The sequence below is a fragment of the Oncorhynchus tshawytscha genome, linkage group LG09 (assembly GCF_018296145.1).
Source record: "Oncorhynchus tshawytscha isolate Ot180627B linkage group LG09, Otsh_v2.0, whole genome shotgun sequence".
NCBI classification, from domain to species: Eukaryota; Metazoa; Chordata; class Actinopteri; order Salmoniformes; family Salmonidae; genus Oncorhynchus; species Oncorhynchus tshawytscha.
Genome location: NC_056437.1, coordinates 82,822,459 through 82,848,998, shown reverse-complemented (window position 1 = coordinate 82,848,998; position 26,540 = coordinate 82,822,459). Strand labels below are relative to the sequence as shown.

General features: G+C 39.1%; 1 pseudogene; it reads left to right on the top strand.

The window, feature by feature from the left end:
- Nucleotides 1-3,654: 3,654 nt before the first annotated feature.
- Nucleotides 3,655-26,257, top strand: LOC121847254 (annotated as a pseudogene).
- Nucleotides 26,258-26,540: the final 283 nt, after the last annotated feature.

The window sequence follows — 26,540 nt, the reverse complement described above, 5'->3', positions numbered from 1 at the left end:
AAGAACAGCTCAAATAAGAAAAGTGAAATGACAGTCCATCATTACTTTAAGACATGAAGGCCATTCAATCCAGAAAATGTCTAGAACTTTGAAAGTTTCTTCAAGTGCAGTCGCAAAAACCATCAAGCGTTATGATGAAACTGGCTAGCATGAGGACCGCCACATGAAAGGAAGATCCAGAGTTACCTCTGCTGCAGAGGATAAGTTCATTACAGTTACCAACCTCAGAAATTGCAGCCCAAATAAATGCTAGTAACAGACACATCTCAACATCAGCTGTTCAGTGGAGACTGCATGAATCAGGCCAGGTGAACAGACGATCTCCACATGTGTTGTTCCCAAGGAGTTGTGATGGTGTGGGGGTGCTTTGGTGGTGACACTGTGATTTATTTAGAATGTTAGAATTCAAGGCACACTTAACCAGCATGGCTACCACAGCATTCTGCAGCAATACGCCATCCCATCTGGTTTGCTCTTAGTGGGACTATCATTTGTTTTCAACAGGACAATGACCCAACACACCTCCAGGATGTGTAAGGACTATTTGAACAAGAAGAAGAGTGATGGAGTGCTGCATCAGATGACCTGGCCTCCACAATCACCCGACCTCATCCCAATTGAGATTGTTTAGGATGAGTTGGACCGCAGAGTGAAGGAAAAGCAGCCAATAAGTGCTCAGCATATGTGGGAACTCCTTCAAGACTGTTAGATAAGCATTCCAGGTGAAGCTGGTTGAGATAATTGGGCTCCTGAATGGCGCAGTGGTCTAAGATACTGCATCTCAGTGCAAGAGGCAGTACCTGGTTTGAATCCAGGCTGCATCTGGCCATGATTGGGAGTAGGGCGGCACACAATTGGCCCAGTTTTGTCCGGGGTAGGCCGTCATTGTATATAAGAAATGGTTCATAACTGACTTAACTAGTTAAATAAAGGTTACACATAATGTCAAGAGTGTGCAAAGCTGTCATCAGTGGCTGCTTTGAAGAATATAAAATATGAAGAATATAAAATATATGTTTTGGTTACTACATGTGTTATTTCATATTTTTGATGTCTTCCCTATTATTCTACAATGTAGAAAATAGTAGAAATAAAGAAAAACCCTTGAATGAGTAGGTGTGGCCAAACTTTTGACTGGTACTGTATATATATTCATCAAAACCCCTGCCTGTTATACACAGAGTTTATTCAGTGTTTCCAGTGGGCCCCAAAGCTATAGTGAAGGGCCTTTTCCAGGAAACCCTGGCTGTGGGCTACTTACACACTGAACCAGCATTCATAGGTCTGACAGCGACCAAAAAGGAAGATGGTGACTTACTCGTGAGTCACAGACTCAGGTTGGTGGGGGGGAAACAAGATGGAGGTCAACACGTGGGCAAGAAAAAAAGCAAGACATCCTGAGTATCTCTGAAAACAAAGTCCACTCTGTCAAGATCATGTTAATCATTGACCAATGAAAGTATGGCTCCACCCCCTTTACTCTGTGTTTTGGGAGAGCCTAGGGTCCTGGTATCTGAAAGCAGATGGTGATCTGCATGAGACAATAACAATTTAGGTTCTGTCTCCCTGCAGTGTGAGTAATACAGTTATACAGAATATACAGTGCCTCGCGAAAGTATTCGGCCCCCTTGAACTTTGCGACCTTTTGCCACATTTCAGGCTTCAAACATAAAGATATAAAACTGTATTTGTTGTGAAGAATCAACAACAAGTGGGACACAATCATGAAGTGGAACGACATTTATTGGATATTTCAAACTTTTTTAACAAATCAAAAACTAAAAAATTGGGCATGCAAAATTATTCAGCCCCCTTAAGTTAATACTTTGTAGCGCCACCTTTTGCTGCGATTACAGCTGTAAGTCGCTTGGGCTATGTCTCTATCAGTTTTGCACATCGAGAGACTGACATTCATCCATCTTCCCATCAATTTTAACCATCTTCCCTGTCCCTGCTCAAGAAAAGCAGGCCCAAACCATGATGCTGCCACCACCATGTTTGACAGTGGGGATGGTGTGTTCAGGGTGATGAGCTGTGTTGCTTTTACGCCAAACATAACGTTTTGCATTGTTGCCAGAAAGTTCAATTTTGGTTTCATCTGACCAGAGCACCTTCTTCCACATGTTTGGTGTGTCTCCCAGGTGGCTTGTGGCAAACTTTAAATGACACTTTTTATGGATATCTTTAAGAAATGGCTTTCTTCTTGCCACTCTTCCATAAAGACCAGATTTGTGCAATATACGACTGATTGTTGTCCTATGGACAGAGTCTCCCACCTCAGCTGTAGATCTCTGCAGTTCATCCAGAGTGATCATGGGCCTCTTGGCTGCATCTCTGATCAGTCTTCTCCTTGTATGAGCTGAAAGTTTAGAGGGACAGCCAGGTCTTGGTAGATTTGCAGTGGTCTGATACTCCTTCCATTTCAATATTATTTCTTGCACAGTGCTCCTTGGGATGTTTAAAGCTTGGGAAATATTTGTTGAAAGTCATCACGATAAACACCCAACAGATGCTCATAACTGACCAACAAAAATCTCATAAATTATTTCCTTGAATAGTTCATTAGACCATTCTGGAAGATGAGGTCACTATTCCCAGAGCTATCTTTCCATCGGAAAGAACATGTTTCAAAGCCTTATTCCAAATGCTATTATTTGGAATGAAAACATCTCAATAATTAGTAAAGTGAATTTACTCATCAGTTTCAAAATAAATGGGCCAAAATGCATGTAATTTGTAATTTGCTATGCAGAAGAAAAGTCAGAAAGAATAGAGGAAAGGTGGGATTTGAGATCCTCTGGGAACCTTTTGGGGACCCCTATAAATTAACATATTGTCATAATTGACTGTTTGAAGAGTTGTGTGTGTAGTCTCCAATCCATTATTAATAGACACCATCAAATTCACATTATCCAGGTAACACCCACCTACAATACATAATAGATAGTCTTCTCTGTCACGCTTTCACCTTTAATATACTGTATACCTACACCTCAGCTGAATTATTCAGTCTTGCAGGGAGGGAGTTTGACGTCCCACTGCCTAGTGGATAGTACTCAGAGATAATCACAGAGAATAACACACGGAACGTGTTTGGGCACCAATGCAGACAGAAATGAATACACTTTTCTTCTGTATATGCTGTCTCACAACATAGTATCAGCTATTCAGAGACTCGCCGAAAGCACAGCACATTTATTATTGACGATGTATTTTCTGTTTGGGGGAAAAAAGTATGAACAGTAGGCTTTGCTCAGCGTCCATAAACTGTTATATTATCGACTACTGTTATTATGATCAAATGTACAGCATTTGAAACGTGCCTATATTGTAACCAGTACAATATGTCTCTGACTGTTTGGTGTGGCACAAAGACAACCATCATAACGTTGCTGTAAATATTTACAATAGAAATACCAATCCTGGATCTTTTCAATACGTTATCTCTAAATTGACCAATTATTGAACGACCCTCATATACCTTCTTATAGAAATAAGCCAATAGGTGTGATTTACTCATCCTCTGGTATCCAATCCATGAATATATGTACCCTGCAATTACCTTACTCCAACGGCTTACTGGCTCGTGTGATAGCCAATGGTGTACCAGCCCGTACAATCTTGCTGACTTGTTTATCCAATCAGCTGTTGTGCTTGGCTTTGTTGTTGGTGATGACATGGACATATTTGTTGTTACTGGAAGGCGAGGGTAGAGCGTGGTAAGGAGGGTCAGGTTTGAGCGATTGAATTCGAAATTTTGAAGAAAAAAAGGGGGCTTTGTTTTCCTAGGTTTCAACGATAAAATAACTGAGGTGGGGTGAAGAGCGGTTATGTCGGTGAATATGGACGAACTCAGGCATCAAGTGATGATCAACCAGTTTGTTTTGACTGCTGGTTGTGCTGCTGATCAAGCGAAGCAGCTTCTTCAAGCGGCTCACTGGCAATTCGAGGTATGCGATGTGTGTGTTTATATGTTGGTTTCATAGCGATGCAGCTAACTAGCCACTTTAGCTAGCTAACAAAGGCAAATAATGAGAAGCTCTCCGAAATTAGAGAATGGCGATTTTTTTTTATTTTACAACCATGTAAATAAACCCAGTCATACGACGGATAATCCGGAAGACCTGGTCTAACATTAGGAAATGCGGTGTTTGCCAATCGAATTGGCTGTTCACACCAGTTAACTAGATGGGAAATTGATGCTGCTAACGTTATTGTTTTGATATCTATATTGGTTACGTTGGTTATTTTATGTTTAGGTTTTCATTTTCAATATTCATATTCAATATACATTATCTAACTAGCCATGGTTGCAGTTGATAGTAGTGTGATCTGATTTCTTTCAATGCCATATGAACATAATCAATCTCTAACGTCTAATTTAGCTAGATACAGTAATAGTGCAACCGGCTTTTGATAACTAACTAACTGGCCATCCAGCGAGCGTCTGAATAGGTGTGTCCAGAAAGAAAATACCAGGTTGAGGTTTTTGAATCCATAAGGTTAACTTTGTTTACATTCTTGACCTGACACCACCAAACACGCAGAGGCTCTTCCTGTCAAGACCCCATTGTTGTAGTAAGTAAAAGGTGTCTCAAACGTTGCCTTTGTTTTTGTAATATTGCCGCTGCTCTGAAAATGTGTAGGCTATTTAGTGTAATAGCATGTATGTTACACAGCTAGCACACACAGCAATTCATACCTCATTCCCAACTGGTATGATTTATGGCCAGTCAATACACACTTCCAATTTTGGAACAAGCTGCTACTAGTTATTACTTTCCATATTTGGCTGCGTAAGATTAGTGCACCAATAAACACACTCACAACACACATTTAAAGACATTGTGTTTATGATTGCTTGTTGAACAAGGTTAGGGAAAGTTGACACAGCGGACCTCCTGGATTGACCGTACTCTTGTCCAGGAGTATTCATAGGGGATATCTATCTTTAGGCAGATTACGGTGCCTTATCCTTCCAGTTGTTCATATCCAGTACTCATAGTCCTGGCTCAGAGATGCACACTGTATGAACAGGCGTTTCTTCTAAGCTGACACACAGCGTGACCCTTTTCAATCATGGTTTCAGCCAGAGCAGCAAGGTGGAATTGTAATTTGAATGAGCGTAATAGTAACATACCTTTTTAGTGAATACATAATTCACTACATGATATGAAAGAAAAATCCAGGTTCATGTTGAAGCACACCCTAGAGTAATGTATAATGAAAAGTATGCAAGGCCACTGGTTTGAAATATTCAACAGGGCCCTAAGTATGGACAACAGAGAGATGCTGAGAAGATCTGAGGCTTCAGGCCTCTGCTTCCAGATGGTTTCCCAAACACACCTCCGCTCTGTCTAATGGCCAAGCTTTTGTTAGTGCTTACGCACAGGCAGAAGTGTCAGGGCCAGGTGGTTTGAAGGGGCTGAGGAGGCTGCTCAGCTCCTCCCAAGCGTCTGAGAGCAGAGTCAGCCTGTAGCTTGATTGGAGCAGATGCATTGCAGAGACAACTTAGCCTCCTCTGTGCAACCTGTCCGGCTCAAGGTCAAAGGGCTAGTTGCCGATGGCTGGGCTGAGCTCTCCCAGATGCTGTTGGCTAAGGAGTGGAGGGTCAAAACATTAGGAACACCTGCTCTTTCCATGACATAGACTGACCAGGTAAAAGCTATGATCCCTTATTAATGTTACTTGTTAAATCCACTCCAATCAGTGTAGATGGAGTGGAGGATACAGGTTAAAGAATGATTTTTAAGCCTTGAGACAATTGAGACATTGTGCAAGTGTGCCATTCAGAGGGTGAATGGGCCAGACAAAATATTTAAGTGCCTTTGAATGGGGTATGGTAGTAGGTGCCAGGCGCACCGGTTTGAGTGTGTCACAAACTGCAATGCTGCTGGGTTTTTCATCCTCAACAGTTTTCCGTGTGTATCAAGAATGGTCCACCATCCAAAGGACTTCCAGCTAACTTGACACAACTGTAGGAAGCATTGGAGTCAACATGGACCAGCATCCCTGTGGAATGCTTTCGACACCTTGTAGAGTCCACGCCCCAATGAATTGAGGCTATTCTGAGGGAAAAGGGGGTGCAACTCAGTATTAGGAAGATGTTCCTAATGTTTAGTGCTCTCTGTGTATATATTGTGTATACATATTGTATATAGTGTATATGTAGAGTCTCTCTATATAACATATTTATGTATAATACAATCTCAAAATATTAGCCTTTATTGGTTAATTGATTGTCTTTGTGGCTAGTCATCTTTCTATGATGTCAGTATAATGTCCCTCTCATTGGGCTGCTCCTGGCTACAGAGCAGGCTGTGTCGTCGTGTCTGCTCATGGCTCCTGGCTGCAGAGCAGGCTGTGTCATCATGTCTACTCATGGCTCCTGGCTGCAGAGCAGGCTGTGTCGTCGTGTCTACTCATGGCTCCTGGCTGCAGAGCAGGCTGTGTCGTCGTGTCTACTCATGGCTCCTGGCTGCAGAGCAGGCTGTGTCGTCGTGGCTCTACTCATGGCTCCTGGCTGCAGAGCAGGCTGTGTCGTCGTGTCTACTCATGGCTCCTGGCTGCAGAGCAGGCTGTGTCTGCTCCTGGCTGTAGAGCAGGCTGTGTCGTCGTGTCTGCTCATGGCTCCTGGCTGCAGAGCAGGCTGTGTCGTCATGTCTACTCATGGCTCCTGGCTACAGAGCAGGCTGTGTCGTCGTGTCTGCTCATGGCTCCTGGCTGCAGAGCAGGCTGTGTCATCATGTCTACTCATGGCTCCTGGCTACAGAGCAGGCTGTGTCGTCGTGTCTGCTCATGGCTCCTGGCTACAGAGCAGGCTGTGTCGTCGTGTCTGCTCATGGCTCCTGGCTACAGAGCAGGCTGTGTCGTCGTGTCTGCTCATGGCTCCTGGCTACAGAGCAGGCTGTGTCGTCGTGTCTGCTCATGGCTCCTGGCTACAGAGCAGGCTGTGTCGTCGTGTCTGCTCATGGCTCCTGGCTGCAGAGCAGGCTGTGTCGTCATGTCTACTCATGGCTCCTGGCTCCAGGGCAGGCTGTGTCCATGGGCATGTTCGGTACTCTCACTCCCTCAGGGCACAGCCCCCACTCAGCCTCATTATCCCTGCTACTACACCATTATTCATGTACTTTTTTCTTCTGCACTCTTCCGTATCACCCTAAGTATTATTTTTGTGTTCACCTATATTTATCCTATTTCAGGCTGTTTTTTAAAATATGTTTTTTTGTTATTGTTTGCTGTGCCCTCATTTAGACACCTGTTAAATTCTTCTGCTTTTATATAGGCCTAGTGCTAGGCTTCATTGCAGTGTTCTGTCAGTCATGTTACATAAGCAACACTGTCATGACTCCTCTCTGCTCCATTGCTAGGTTCTCTGCTCCATTGCTAGGTTCTCTGCTCCGTCAGGTAATGGATGCTCTCACTTAAAGCCCATGAGTAGTACTGAAACCTTTATGCCGACGCTTTTAGATATGGTGTTGCACTGTGTGTTTGTAACCTACATTATTTGTGTGTGAAACGGAACCGTTGTTGATGGTCTTGGATGTACACAGAAACACACTTAACATAAATAGACAAAGAACAGTGTGATCCCAGCAGCCTGGTAGACAATGGCAGTGCAGCACATTCATGTTGATATGTGTGTCACGTTGAGCAGCATACATTCCTGCACTGCTGCTGCTGTTGTCAAACAACCACAGAGCATGGTTTGTGGGGGAGGGGCTGGCTTCAGCCGTGAGGGGAAACCACACATTCATTGAAGTGTTCATAAAGAGAGATTCTAGTGAAAGGAAATGGAGGCCAGGCAAGGCACTAAGGACTAAGATTTAGCTAGACATGCTGTCATTTTAGTAGTAGGCTGCATGCAATTATTTTAATCCAGTTACTAAGACACATTCATATGAGGCGATTTGTATACGAAGGAATGACACAGCATTTGTCAATTTTCCACCTCTTAAAAAGAACATGAATCATGGGCCAGTCAGACTACGTGAACCATAAAACCGGTATCTTGCAATAAAATCTGATAAACTACTAAGGATATGTTTTGGTATCAGTGTATTTTTGTTTCCGGACCATGGTGTCCTTACTAGCCTGGCTTTTGTGTTCACAACAGAGTGAAACAATAGAAGTAGCCTATGGACTTCCTTGTTTGTGTTCAAGGGCAGCAACTGAAAGTAGGACTACTTGTTTACATTGTGTTTCCTCATAGCCCGTCAGAGGAAGGCTGTCACAAACTAGGTTTTGTTGTGGCCTATGAATTGTCCCTGAGAATAAAGCACATACCCTATTCACGGTAGTTTATATAGCCTAAACTGTTTACATGTCACTGAGTTGTAAACACTAGTTTTAGGTAAAGGAACAGTACTAGACTACTAGCGATTTTCTTTTCCATGCTAATTATCATTTTAAACAAGCCTGTGTAGTGTGTACATTCTCACTGAGCCATTAGCCTGTCTGCCACTGCCTCTCTCCGCGTGGTTTACAAACCCTGTTTTAGACAGTGGAGGATAATAGTTTTAACCCCAGAGTCATGTGATCTACTTGTACCAACTGACCCATAGGCCGATGTTAGCAGAGGGGGATGGGGTCAGACTCTCCACAGTGAGCGGATTGGAAGGTGAAATGTGTCACTACTGTTTTGTGGTCCGCAAACTAAAGATGGGCATGAGTACTGGAACGGACGTCAAAACTCAATATTTAACCAGAGATTATAATTTTTTTATACTGTAGAACTATTTGGTCCAATATTTTGGGGGGGACTCTATAATGTTAGATTTGTGCATGTGCATTTGCGTAACACAACAAAAAAGAAACCGAGCCAAGCATTACAAAGTTCTGCTCCCTAAATTCCCTTTACCCTCCTTGTCTCACTCACTCAGTTGTGTTCTGACCCGCTCCCTCTAGACACGCGTGATGAGTGCACACACAAGCTCCCGTTAGGCCTACAGAAATACATGTCTAACTGATGGGATACACAAGCTACATTCCTTGCCAAATGACATCAGTTTTATCACAAATTCAAAATGGACTGGTTGACTGAAGTAGGGAAATATGTGTTGTGCGTTGCAATTTTGTAATAATCGCGTCATTTTCCGCTTTAATATGCTACATTGCGGTTGTCACTAGTTACCACAAAGTCAAAATTGACTGTACTGAACAATTCATGAAAACAAAAAAATAGCTTTTTGGTCTTAAGGTTAGGCATAAGGTTAGGTTTAAAATCTGATTTTAAGAAGAGACGTTGTAAGAAACAGGCATAGTTTATTTTTATTTAACTAGGCAAGTCAGTTAAGAACAAATTCTTATTTACAATGATGGCCTTACCCGGACGACGTTGTGCCAATTGTGCGCTGCCCTATGGGACTCCCAATCACAGCCGGTTGTGATACAGCCTGGAATCAAACCAGGTCTGTAGTGACACCTCTAGCACTGAGATGCAGTGCCTTAATTAAACCGCTGCCCACTCGGGAGCCTGACCTTGTGGCTGTGGTAACTAGTGACCCCCACTTTGTGAACTGCTAGTGCCATTTTAGGATTGGTTAGCCTTGGCTAAATATACCCCCGTAAACCCCATAAACATTCTTTCAGATTATGCTAAATATGCTAAAGACAGAGCGTAGTTTCAGAAGAATCATTAAGCCTATTTTCACCAGCATCATTAAGCCTTGCAGTCACCAAACAGATGTCATTTCAAAATTACAGAGAACAGGCAGAATAAACTAGACAACTGTCTATATCCAAAAAAAAATACATATTTTGGTTTGTAACTCTTTCAAATGATCAGATGTGCATCACTTTGCACTATTCGGTTCTATTTTATTCTGTTATTTTAAAATTTTAGTCATTTAGCAGATGCTCTTATCCAGAGCAATTAGGCTTAAGTGTCTTGCTCATGGGCACATCAACAGATTTTTTCACCAAGTCGGCTCGGGATTCAAACCAGCCACCTTTCGGTTACTGGCCCAACACTCTTAACTGCTACTATAAAATAGATGTGTCTTGACTGATAAGGGCTCGGGAAATAAAAGTCTTGTCTGCTAATTTAACAAAACAAGGCTATGCCATTGCACAGCTTATAGGCTTCTACAAGAAAGTGCCACACTGGAGGTTACTATCTTTTGAAGATTGATTTCCAATATATAATACAACCAGTTGATATTACAGGTTCAGTAAATGTATCTTAAATAGCACTTGTTTTTTAATTGATTGAATATTTACTGAGTGTACAAAACATTATGAACACCTGCTCTGACCAGATGAATGCTATGATCCCTAATTGATATCACCTGTTAAATCCACTTCAATCAGTGTAGATGAAGGGGAGGAGGCATGTTAAATAAGCTTTTTTTAAGCCCGGAGAAAATTGAGATGGTTTGTGTCAAGAACTGCAACGCTGGTGGGTTTTTACATGTTCAACAGTTTTCTGTGTATCAAGAATAGTCTACCACCCAAAGGACATCCAGCCAACTGGACACAACTGTGGGAAGCATTGGAGACATGGGCCATCTTCCCTGTGGAACACTTTCCGCACCTTGTAGTCCATGCCCCGATGAATTGAGGCTGTTCTGAGGGCAAAGGGGTGGGGGTTGGGGGGTCATTCGCAACTCAATATTAGAAAAGTATTCTTAATGTTTTTGTGCACTCAGTGTATATATGAGGCAATTTAGCAATTAGGATTTGTTATCTTATCTTCTGATAAATTACGCTTTGTTGCGCACTGTTGGCATAGCTAACTGCACACGTTTTTTCCAGTGTGGGACTTGTGTTCTAAAAGTATTTTTTCCACAAATATTCAGAAAAAAATAATGCGAGTACTTGAACAGTCAAAGGTCAAATGCCCATCCTACCCCAAATGGCAGTTCAAGTGCTCACAATGTTCTCACAGATAATTTCCTCTCTTCCCCTCATTCTGTCTCTCTCTCTCCCTCCACAGACAGCCTTAAGCTCCTTTTCCAGGAGGCCAACATCCCTAGTCACCACCACCAGATGGTAAGTGCATTTTGTTCCCCTTAAAAAAAAAAAAGGCTTAAGGCATGTTTACATTCTGTCAGTGTGTTCAGGGAGCTAATTTACGGCATGGCTGCAGCGTCAGTGACCAGGCCAGTCTGCTCCTCCTCTTCAGTCAGACAGACAGAGGGACAGATTCACCAACAGGACAGGACTAGAGCCATGGGCATAGTAGTACAGCTGTGTCTGGCAGAGTGACATCACTGGAGTTATTGCTCCTGAGTAGTAAAGTCTACATCCTGCTGTACTACTCCACGGTGCTTATTGGTTTTCAACACTGCCTTTTAGGGTAAACTTACTTAAGATCTACTGCCACATGGACCGGCACCATGCTTTTTAGTGCAACATATGAATTTCCTTATGTTTCAACATGTATCATGAAACCCAATAGGCAATTTAACTGGGTCGAAATTATAGCAATGGCACAAGGCTGGCCCCTGTCCTGGCTCAAGCCAATTTACGCAATGCTATTCCCTAACGGCTATAGTGATCATGTGGTCCGTGCATGAAACCATTTCTGCTTCAACTGACCAGTAAAGCCCTGGAGCGGCGAGCTGGAAATGTAATGTTTACCACATGGAGGCTGTGCTGTGAGCATGCAGTGTTGACGTGTACACTGAACCCAGCCATCCCTTATCATCTGTCTGTTGCTGCTCTGCTGCTACAACACTGTTTTGGTTTTCTCTCTTTTTCCCTTCCTCTTGGGTGGGAGGAGCATGTTCGAGCTTGAGCAAGAGGAAGTGTGTGAGTGGCGGGGGCCAGGGTTTGTTATTATTTTCGGTGCAGCTCATATGGAGGTGTTTGTGTGTTTGCGACATGTCTGCAAGTGTGTTTGTGTGTGAGGCGGGCATGTGCATGCTGGGAGGAGGAGTGATGTAAGAGAGCTATCTGCTACAGAGGAGGAGGAAGGGCTGTTAAAGGATAGAGAGAGTGGAGAGGCAATCATCAGCAGCTGCAAGTCATCTCCATGTATTGCGGGTGTTAGTCCTTCCCCCTCTCTTTAGGCTGCCCTGCACTCTCCTTAGGGCCTGGGGGAACCACAGGGGAAACAGTGGGTGTGGGGAAGAAAGAGCTCCGTGTAGCAACAATAATATACACACACTGCCCTCAATCAAACACTATTGACTATACAGGGAGAACAAATAAGTGTACATGTAAAGGACTCTTATAACCTTAAACCTAAAAGAGAAGGGTCACATTTCCACAACCACTTGACATCCAGGGTTGCATTGCTTGTTGTAAACATGGGGCTGGGTTTTTATTTATTTAATTAGACCTAGTACTTGACCTGAGAAAACAAGTCATAATAAGTAAGTCCTAGAGAGAATTACATTCCTTTATCAATTTAATATGTACTCAATCTGATTTGAAGCTTTTCATTACTCTGTACATAATGTAATTCATGGAAAGTGGTTAATGCACTGTGGTGGTGGTAGTACTAGTGGTGGTGGTTGTCATGGTGGTGGTAGTCGTAGTGGTGGTTTTCGTAGTCGTAGTGGTGGTTTCGTAGTCATAGTGGTGGCTTTCTTATTGTGGTGGTGGTGGTGGTGGTGGTAGTAGTGGTTGTGGCGGTAGTCACATGGTGGTGGTGGTAGTAGTACCACATGGCATTTGTCATCTCACCTGTTTCCCCTCTGGTGTGTGAGCCCATGATGAATGTAACTGTTTGTGTTGCTGTGGGACTGCACAAGCTCTACCCTGCACCTTCTGATGACAAAACAAGACCATAAATACTGTAGGAGAGGTTCTGGTTTGAGCCCATAGCCTGGCCAAATATAATGATTTACTCCTTTACTAGGACCTTCCTGTAAACTAATTAAACTGTTATCACAACTATTACCACCACTACTATTACCACTACTACTATTATCACCACCACTACTATTACCCTTACTACTACTACTATTATCACTACCACTACTATTATCACTACCATTACTATTATCACCACTACTATTATCACCACCACTACTATTACCCTTACTACTACTACTATTATCACTACCACTACTATTATCACTACCACTACTATTATCACCACTACTACTATTACCACTACTACTATTATCACTACCACTACTATTATCACTACCACTACTATTATCACTACTACTACTATTATTACCACCACTACTATTATCACTACCACTACTATTACCACTACTACTACTACTACTATTATCACTACCACTGCTATTATCACTACTACTACTATTATCACCACTACTATTATCCCTGCTGCTACTATTACACCACTACTATTATCACTACCACTACTATTATCACCACACTATTATCACTACTACTACTATTTCCACCACTACTATTATCACTACACTACTATTATCACTACTACTACTATTATCACTACTACTACTATTATCACCACACTACTATTATCACTACCACTACTATTATCACCAACACTACTATTATCCTTACTACTACTACTATTATCACCACCACTACTATTACCCCTACTACTACTATTATCACTACCACTACTATTATCACTACCACTACTATTATCACTACCACTACTATTATCACCAACACTACTATTACCCCTACTACTACTACTATTATCACTACCACTACTATTATCACCAACACTACTATTACCCCTACTACTACTACTATTATCACTACCACTACTATTATCACCAACACTACTATTACCCCTACTACTACTACTATTATCACTACCACTACTATTATCACTACTACTACTATTATCACCAACGCTACTATTATCCTACTACTACTATTATCACTACCACTACTATTATCACCAACACTACTATTACCCCTACTACTACTACTATTATCACTACCACTACTATTAGCACCACCACTACTATTACCCCTACTACTACTACTATTATCACTACCACTACTATTATCACTACTACTACTATTATCACTACCACTACTATTATCACCAACACTACTATTACCCTTACTACTACTACTATTATCACCAACACTACTATTACCCTTACTACTACTACTATTATCACTACCACTACTATTATCACTACCATTACTATTATCACTACCACTACTATTATCACTACTACTATTAATCACTGCTATTGTCTACTACTACTATTATCACTACCACTACTATTATCCTATACTACTACTATTATCACTCCACTGCTATTGTCCTACTACTACTGTTATCACTATCACTACTATTATCACTACCTTACTATTATCACTACTGCTATTATCACCTACTACTACTACTATTATCACTGTACTTTACTATTATCACTACTACTACTGCTATTATCACTGCTACTACTATTATCACTGCCACTACTATTATCACTACAATCACTACTATCATCACTACTGCTACTATTATCACTACCACTACTATTATCACTACCTACTACTATTATCACTACCACTACTATTATCACTGCTTACTATTATCACTCACTACTATTATCACTACCACTACTATCATCCCTACTACTACTATTATCACTACTACTACTATTATCACTACCACTACTATTATCACTACCACTACTATTATCCTACTACTACTATTATCACTACTACTACTATTATCACTACCACTACTATTATCACTACTACTACTACCACTACTATTATCCTACTACTACTATTATCACTACCACTACTATTATCACCAACACTACTATTACCCCTACTACTACTATTATCACTACCACTACTATTATCACTACCACTACTATTATCACTACCACTACTATTATCCCTACCACTACTACTACTACTATTATCACTACTACTACTATTATCACTACCACTACTATTATCACTACTACTACTCACTACTATTATCACTACCACTACTATTATCCTACTACTACTATTATCACTACTGCTACTATTACAATCACTACTATTATCACTACTGCTACTATTATCACTACCACTACTATTATCCCTACTACTACTACTACTATTACTACCACTACTATTATCCCTACTACTACTATTATCACTACCACTACTATTATCACACTACACTACTATTATCACTACCACTACTATTATCACTCACTACTATTATCCTATCACTACTACTACTATTATCACTACCACTACTATTATCCACTACTATTATCACTATCACTACTACTACTACTATTATCACTACCACTACTATCATCACTACCACTACTATTATCACTACTATTATCTCACTACTACTACTATTATCACTACCACTACTATTATCACTATTACCACTACTATTATCATCACTGCTATTATCCTACTATCACTACTATTATCACTTACCACTACTATTATCACTACCACTACTATCATCACTACTATTACTATTATCACTACCACTACTATTATCACTACTACTACTACTACTATTATCACTACCACTACTATCATCACTACCATTACTATTATCACTACCACTACTATTATCACTACTACTACTATTACTACTATTATCACTACCACTACTATTATCACCAACACTACTATTACCCTTACTACTACTATTATCACTACCACTACTATTATCCTACCACTACTACTACTATTATCACTTACCACTACTATTATCACTACCACTACTATCATCACTACTACTACTATTATCACTACCACTACTATTATCACTACTACTACTACTACTATTATCACTACCACTACTATTATCACCAACACTACTATTACCCTTACTACTACTACTATTATCACTACTATCACTACCACTACTATCATCACTACCATTACTATTACCCTTACTACTATTACCACTACTACTACTATTACACTGCCACTACTATTATCACTACTGCTACTCACTGCTATCATCCTGCTACTGCTATTATCACTACCACTACTATTATCCCACCACTACTATTATCACTACTACTACTATTATCACTACTATCACTACCACTACTATCATCACTACCATTACTATTACCCTTACTACTATTATCACTACTACTACTACTACTACTATCACTACTACTATCACTACTACTATCACTACCACTACTATTATCACTACTACTACTACTACTATTATCACTACCACTACTATTATCACTACTACTATTATCACTACCTGCTACTATTATCACTTACTATTATCCCTACTACTACTATTATCACTACCACTACTATTATCACTACCACTACTACTATCTACTACTATACTACTACTACTATTATCACTACCACTACTATTATCACTACTACTACTACTACTATTATCACTACCACTACTATCATCACTACCACTACTATTATCACTACCACTACTATCATCACTACCATTACTATTATCACTACCACTACTATTATCACTACTACTACTACTACTATTATCACTACCACTACTATCATCACTACCATTACTATTATCACTACCACTACTATTATCACTACTACTACTACTACTATTATCACTACCACTACTATTATCACTACCATTACTATTATCACTACCACTACTATTATCACCACTGCTATTATCCCTACTACTACTACACTACACTCACTACCACTACTATCATCACTACCATTACTATTATCACTACCACTACTATTATCACTACTACTACTACTACTATTATCACTACCACTACTATCATCACTACCATTACTATTATCACTACTACTACTCACTACTACTATCACTACTACTATTATCCCTACCACTACTATTATCACCAACTACTATTATTATCCCTACTACTACTATTACAACCACTACTATTATCACTACCACTACTATTATCACTGCCACTACTATTATCACCACTACTACTACTATTATCACTACTACTATTATCACTCAAATCCACTACTATTATCACTACTACTACTACTACTATTATCACTACCACTACTATTATCACTACCATACTATTACCCTCTACTACTATTATCACTACCACTACTATCATCACTACCATTACTATTACCCTTACTACTATTATCACTACTACTACTACTACTACTATTACTATCACTACTACTATCACTACCACTACTATTATCACTACTATTATCACTACTACTACTACTATTATCACTACCACTACTATTATCACCAACACTACTATTACCCTTACTACTACTACTATTATCACTACTATCACTACCACTACTATCATCACTACCATTACTATTACCCTTACTACTATTATCACTACTACTACTACCACTACTACTATCACTATTACTACCACTACTATTATCACTACCACTACTATTATCACTACTACTACTACTACTACTATTATCACTACCACTACTATTATCACTAACACTACTATTATCACTACTACTACTATTATCCCTACTACTACTACTATTATCCCTACTACTACTATTATCCTACTACTACTATTATCACTCCTGCTACTATTATCACTACCACTACTACTATTATCCTACTATTATCCTTACTACTACTACTATTATCACTACCACTACTATTCCACTATCACTACTACTACTATTATCACTGCCACTACTATTACTACTACTACTATTATCACTACTACTACTATTATCACCACTACTATTATCACTACCACTACTATTATCACCACTACTATTATCCTACTACTACTACTACTATTATCACTACTACACTACTACTTATCCACTACCACTACTATTATCACTACTACTACTATTATCACTGCACTACTATTATCCCTACTATTACTAATCACTACTATTATCACTACCACTACTATTATCCCTACTACTACTATTATCACTCACTACTATTATTATCCTGCTACTATTATCCTACTGCTACTATTATCACTACTACTACTATTATCACTACCACTACTATTATCACCTACCACTACTATTATCCTACTACTACTATTATCCCTACTACTACTATTATCACTACCACTACTATTATCACTACTACTACTACTATTATTAATCACTACTATTATCACTACTACCACTACTATTATCAATACCACTACTATTATCCCTACTACTACTACTATTATCACTACTACTACTATTATCACTACCACTACTATTATCACCACTACACTACTACTATTATCCCTACTACTACTATTATCTACTACTATTATCACTACCTGACTATTATCCCTACTACTATTACTACACTACTATTATCCTTACTACCACTACTACTATCAATACCACTACTATTATCCCACTACCACTACTACTACTATTATCACTACTACTATTATCCCTACTACTACTATTATCACTACCACTACTATTACCATCACTACTATTATCACTACCACTACTATTACCATCACTACTATTATCCTACTACTACTACTACTATTATCACTACCACTACTATTATCCATACTACTATTATCACTATCACTACTACCACTACTATTACCATCACTACTATTATCACTACCACTACTATTACCTCACTACTATTATCTCTACTACTACTACTATTATCACTACCACTACTATTATCCCTACTTACCACTACTATTACCATCACTACAATTATCCCCTACTACAACTACTATTATCACTTCCACTACTATTATCACTACCACTATTATCATCCACCACTATTATCCCTACTATTATCCCTACTACTATTATCACCTATTACACTACTATTATCACTACCACTACCATCACTACTATTATCCCTACTATTACCACCACTACTATTATCCCTACTACACTACTATTATCACTACCACTACTATTATCACGACTACTACAATCACTACTATTATCCTACTACTACTATTATCCCACTACTACTATTATCACTCCTGCTACTATTATCCCTACTACTACTATTACAATCACTACTATTATCCTACTACCACTACTATTATCACTACCACTACTAATATCCCTACTACTACTACTACTATTATCACTACCACTGCTATTATCACTACCACTACTATTACCCCTACTACTACTACTACTACTACTATTATTATTATTATTATCACTACCACTACTATTACTCCCACTACTACTACTACTACTACTACCACCACTACTATTATCACTACTACTACTATTATCCCTACTACTACTATTATCACTACTACTACTATTATCACTACCACTACTATTATCCACGATTACTACAATCACTACTATTATCCTACCACTACTATTATCCCTACTACTACTATTATCCTCCTACTACTATTATCACTCCTGCTACTATTATACTACTACTACTATTATCACTACTACTACTATTATCACTACCACTACTATTATCACGACTACTACAATCACTACTATTATCCCTACTCACTACTATTATCCCTACTACTACTATTATCACTACTGCTACTATTATCCCTACTACTACTACTATCAATCACTACTATTATCCTACTACACTACTATTATCAATACCACTACTATTATCCCTACCACTACTACTACTACTATTATCACTACTACTACTATTACACTACCACTACTTTATCCCTACTACTACTATTATCACTACTACTACTATTATCACTACCACTACTATTATCACCACTACTACACATCACTACTATTATCCCATTACCACTACTATTATCCCTACTACTATTATCCTGCTACTACTACTATTATTACTCCTGCTACTATTATCCCACCACTACTATTATCCCTTACTACTACTATTATCCCCTACTACTACTATTATCACTACTACTACTATTATCACTACCACTACTATTATCACTACTACTATTATCACTATCACTACTATTATCCCTACTACTACTATTATCCCTACTACTACTATTATCCCTACTACTACTATTATCCTACTACTACTATTATCACTACCTGCTACTATTATCCCTACTACTACTATTATCACTCCACTACTATTATCCCACTACTACTATTATCCTTACCACTACTATTATCACTACTACTACTATTATCCCTACTACTACTATTATCACCTACTACTATTATCCCTACTACTACTATTATCCCACTGCTACTATTATCACTTACTGCTATTATCACTACCACTACTATTATCACTACTACTACTCACTACTATTATCCCTACTACTACTATTATCCCTACTACTACTATTATCCCTACTACTACTATTATCACTCCTGCTACTATTATCCCTACTACTACTATTATCACTACCACTACTATTATCACTACTACTACAATCACTACTATTATCCCTACTACTACTATTATCCCTACTACTACTATTATCACTCCTGCTATATTATCCCTACTACTACTACTATCAATCACTACTATTATCCTTACTACCACTACTATTATCAATACCACTACTATTATCCCTACTACCACTACTATTATCACTACCACTACTATTATCCCTACTACTACTATTATCACTACCACTACTATTATCCATCACTACTATTATCACTACCACTACTATTACCACTACACTACTATTATCCCTACTACTACTTCTACTATTATCACTACCACTACTATTATCCATACTACTATTATCACTATCACCACTACCACTACTATTATCACTACTACTACTATCTCTACTACAGCTACTATTATCACTACCACTACTATTATCACTACTATTACCACTACTATTACCATCACTAAATTATCCCTACTACCACTACTATTATCACTACCACTACTATTATCACTACTACTATTACCATCACCACTATTATCACTACTATTATCACTACTACTATTATCCCTACCACTACTATTATCACTACCACTATATTATTACTCACTACTATTATCCCTACTATTATCCACCACTACTATTATCCTACTACTACTACTATTATCACTACCACTACTATTATCCGACTACTACATTATCACTACTATTATCACTACTATAATCACTATTATCCTACTACTACTATTACCACTACTACTATTATCCCACTACTACTATTATCCACTACACTACTATTATCACTACTACTATTATCACTACCACTACTATTATCCCTACCACTACTATTATCACCACCACTACTATTACTACCACTACTATTATCCCTACTACTATTATCACTACCACTACTATTATTATTACCTCCACTACTATTATCACTACCACTACTACTACCATTATCACTACCACTACTATTATCCCTACTACTACTACTATTATCACTACCACTACTATTACCATACACTACTATTATCCTACTACTACTATTATCACCACCACTACTATTATCACTACCACTACTACCATCACCACTATTATCCCTACTATTACCCCACTACTATTATCCTACTACAACTACTATTATCACTACCACTACTATTCACTACATTATCCTCCACTACTATTATCCACCACTACTATTATCCTTACTACCACTACTATTATCACTACCACTACTATTATCCATACTACAACTACTATTATCACTATCACTACTACCACTACTATTATCCACTACAACTACTATTATCACTACCACTACTATTATCACTACCACTATATTATCACTACCACTATTATCCCCCTACTATTACCACCACTACTATTATCCCTACTACCCTACTACTATTACTACTACCACTATTACCACTCACTACTATTATCCTACTACTATTACCACCACTACTATTATCCCTACTACACTACTATTATCACTACCACTACTATTATCCCACTACAACTACTATTATCACTATTACCACTACTATTATCCTACTACTACTATTATCCCTACTACTACTACTATTATCACTACACTACTATTATCACTACTACTATTATCCCTACTACTACTACTATTATCACTACCACTATTACCATCACTACTATTATCCCTACTACTACTACTACTATTATTATCACTACCACTACTATTATCCCTACTACTACTACTACTACTATTACCATCACTACTATTATCACTACTACTACTATTATCCCTACTACACTACTATTATCACTACTACACTATTACCATCACTACTATTATCACTACCACTACTACCATCACTACTATTATCACTACTACTATTACTACTACTATTATCACTACCACTACTATTATCACTTACCATCACTATTATTACCCACTACTATTACCACCACTACTATTATCCCTACCCTACTACTATTATCACTACTACTACTATCCCTACCACTACTATTATCACTACTATTATCCCTACCACTACTACTATTATCACTGCCACTATTACCACCACTACTATTATCCCTACTACCACTACTATTATCACATATTATCACTACAACTACTATTACCACTACTACTATTATCCTACCACTACTATTATCCCTACTATTACCACCACTACTATTATCCTACTACTACAACTACTATTATCACTACCACTACTATTATCCCTACTACAACTACTATTATCACTACCACTATTACACTCACTACTATTATCCCTACCACTACTACTATTACCACCACTACTATTATCCTACCACTACTATTATCACTACTACTACTATTATCCCTACTACTACTACTACCACTATTATTACCACTACTACACTACTATTATCACTACCACTACTACTATTATCCTACTACCACTACTATTATCACTACTACTACTACTTTACCACTACTACTATTATCCCTACCACTACTATTATCACTACCACTATTACCATACACTACTATTATCCCTACTACTACTACTACTATTATCACTACCACTACTATTATCCCACTACTACTACTACTATTACCACCACTACTATTATCACTACTATTATCACACCACTACTATTATCAGTACCACTACTATTATCACTATCACTACTATTATCCCTACCCACTACTACTATTATCACTACTATTATCACTACCCCTACTACTATTATCACTACCACTACTATTATCACTACTACTATCACTACCCTACTACTATTATCACTATCACTACTACTATTATCCCTACTACTACTACTATTATCTACTACCACCACTACTATTATCACTACCACTACTATTATCACTACTACTACTACTACTACTATTATCCTACTACTATTATCACTACCACTACTACTATTATCACTACCACTACTATTATCACTACCCTACACATTATTATCACTACCACTACTATTATCACTACTACTACTACTATTATCACTACTACTACTATTATCCCTACTACTACTACCACTACTTTTATTACTACTACTATAATCCCTACCACTACTACTATTATTACCATTACTATTATCACCATTACACAACTATTATCCCTACCACTACTACTATCATTACCACTACTATTATTACAACCACTACAATTAATACCACCACTACTATTATCACCATTACACTACTATTATCCCTACCCCTACTACTATTATCACTACTACTATTATCACCACCACTACTACTATTATCACTGTCACTACTATTATCACCACTACTATTATTCCTACTACTATTATCCCTACCACTACTATTATTACCACCACTGCTATTATCCTTACCACTACTATTATCACTACTACTATTATCACTACTACTACAACTATTATTACCACCACTACTATTATCCCTACTACTATTATCCCTACCACTATTATTATTACCACCACTACTATTATCCTTACCACTACTATTACCCTTACCACTACTATTATCCTTACCACTACTATTATCACTACTACTACTACTACTACTACTATTATCCCTACCACTACTACTATTATTACCACCATTACACTACTTTTATCATTACCACTACTACTATTATTACCACTACTATTATTACAACCACTACTATTAATACCACCACTACTATTATCACCATTACACTACTATTATCACCACTACTATTATCCCTACCCCTACTACTATTACCACTACTACTATTATCACTGTCACTACTATTATCACCACTACTATTATGCCTACTACTATTAGCCCTATCACTACTATTATTACCCCCACTACTATTTTCTTTACCACTACTATTATCCTTACCACTACTATTATCACTACTACTACTACTACAATTATTAACACCACTACTATTATCCCTACTACTATTATCACTGTCACTACTATTATCCCTACCACTATTATTATTACCACCACTACTATTATCCTTACCACTACTATTATCACTACTGCTACTACTATTAGCACTACTACTATCATCATCACCACTACTATTATTACTACCACTACTACTATTACCACTACTACTATTACCACCACTACCACTACTATTATCACTGCTACCACAACTACCACTACTACTATTATCTCCACTACCACCGCTATTATCATCACTACTATTATCACCACTACCACCGCTATTATCACCACTACTATTATCACAACTACTATTATCACCACTACCACTACTATTATCACAACTACTATTATCACCACTACCACTACTATTATCACCACTACCACTAATACTATTACTAGCTGTACCACTATTGTAAACATTAAGGATGATATCGCAACAGTTGTAACTTGAAAGTACGTAGTGTTCAAACTCCCTTGTGAATGTGTGTATGTGTTTTGTGTAACGGTGGGCGGCAGATGGGGTCCAGTCCAGACCTGCCCTTCCTTTCAGCCGAACCTGCTAGACAGGGCCCCAGCCCCACCCTCCCAGCACAGCACAGCACTGTAGCTAAACACAGCCCAGCATATGGTTCTTATTGTTATTGTTCTGTCTACCTACTCACTGCTTCACTAGGACCAAGCCTTATTAGCCTTACAGCTGGATCTGGACAGTCTAAGCTGCTGTAGTGCTTCTGGGTCGACTTCATTGCTTTATAGCTAAATTTGATCACTTGACTAGATAAGTAATATTTGAATATCTCCTTTACTATTGATTTCCATAACAAACAAGATGAATAATTCACAGCTTAAAGAAAACTCAGTCACATCTCTCTCCCAAGAAAACAGGAAACCCCCTGTATGGACCACCATCTTGGGTCCTGCAGGAGGGGCAGTTTCAGTGTGGTCAACCATCACAGACCCAGACAGACTGAAACCATGCTTGTCCATCTCCTAACTGGAGCAGCTGCTGCTCACTCTGACAGACCTGTCACCTCACATCAACACTAAGACTGTGCCTCACAATACTCAATACTATACTGTATGCTGCACTACACTCTGCTCCCTCCACTTTCAAAATGTCTAGTCTTAGCTAGCTATGACCATGCCTGCCCCAGGCTCTAATCTGATTTGGTGACCTAATCAATTTACCTTTTCAACTTTAGACACCTTTTTCATACTATTAGATCCACATTTCGGTGCTTGCGTGACCCTCATGTCAGCGGGGCCGTGGCTGTGTGTTAGAAATAAAACAGCCCTGACCTCATGCTGCATTGCTAAGAAGTCCTCCGTCCTGTAATGTCTGCTACCTGATCCCTGTTGGTGGTGGGGTGTTTCTATCCTGAGGCACCACACTCAGTCTTACAAATTATTAAGTCATTCATGGCCTCAGTGGGGACATCTGACATTTGTGCAACTGCACAGCATGTTAAGCTGCCATGTTTACTACAGTGAATGGATGTAGGTGGCTGCAGGGTTTAGAAACCTTGTCGTCACAATGTTCAGCAGTTGTACTGCACACAATGCCCAAGTCTACAAGTGAACTGCCTCCCACAACAGTAACTAACAAGTCTAGGCTATTTTGTTTTATGAACTCACCAATCATGCCTTCTATTGGTACATAGAGTTCACAGCAGGCAGCAGCAATGGGAGCACCCCATGGGGACCAAATCATTGGGACAGAATGTTAAAATGAAGTGTTAGCATTCAACTCAATGTAAGTCACTCATTTTAAACCCCACGTGTCTTCTGTTTTCCAGATGTGCACTCCAAGGAACACCCCAGCCACGCCGCCTAACTTCCCGACACCATCACCATGTTCTCCAAGCTGAGGGCGTCAGACTGCTCGGGAGCTCCGGAGGCGGAGGTCCCACCCAGGTGTCCATGGCCTGCTCCCCCCTCCTCCACAGCTGGCTTCGGATCCTTCTGGGCCTCATCACCCCCAACCACCAGCCCGTCTGGCTGCCCCCTCCTCGCCCACAGGCCACCACATGCACCACCACCACTACCAGCACCACCCACCACCACCACATGCACCAGACCCCATGTGGCCCCTGTGTCCCAGCCCGGCAGCGCCCAGCAGACCCCTGTTATATCGGTCCTGCATGGCCAGAGATGAGACTCTACCCAGGTGTGGGAGGGAGGGAGGGGGCTGGGGAGGATAGTGTGGGGCTGTGCTGGGCGGGGCTATGTGCAGCCTAATGAATCTACTAGGGGGTTGGGTGTCAGGATTAAAGGGTCTTGTTGGCCAAGGGGTAAAGACACGCTACTGTTGTTTTCCTTCCTTTCTTTCTGTTTTTCTAAAATGACTATGAACAATGTCTTCTTTGGAGTACATCGGTTTCTGTCTCTCTCTCTCTCTCTTCATCATAACTCATCAAAGCCTGGGAAGAACCGGGAGAACCACTAATAACAATATGAGGAAGTGG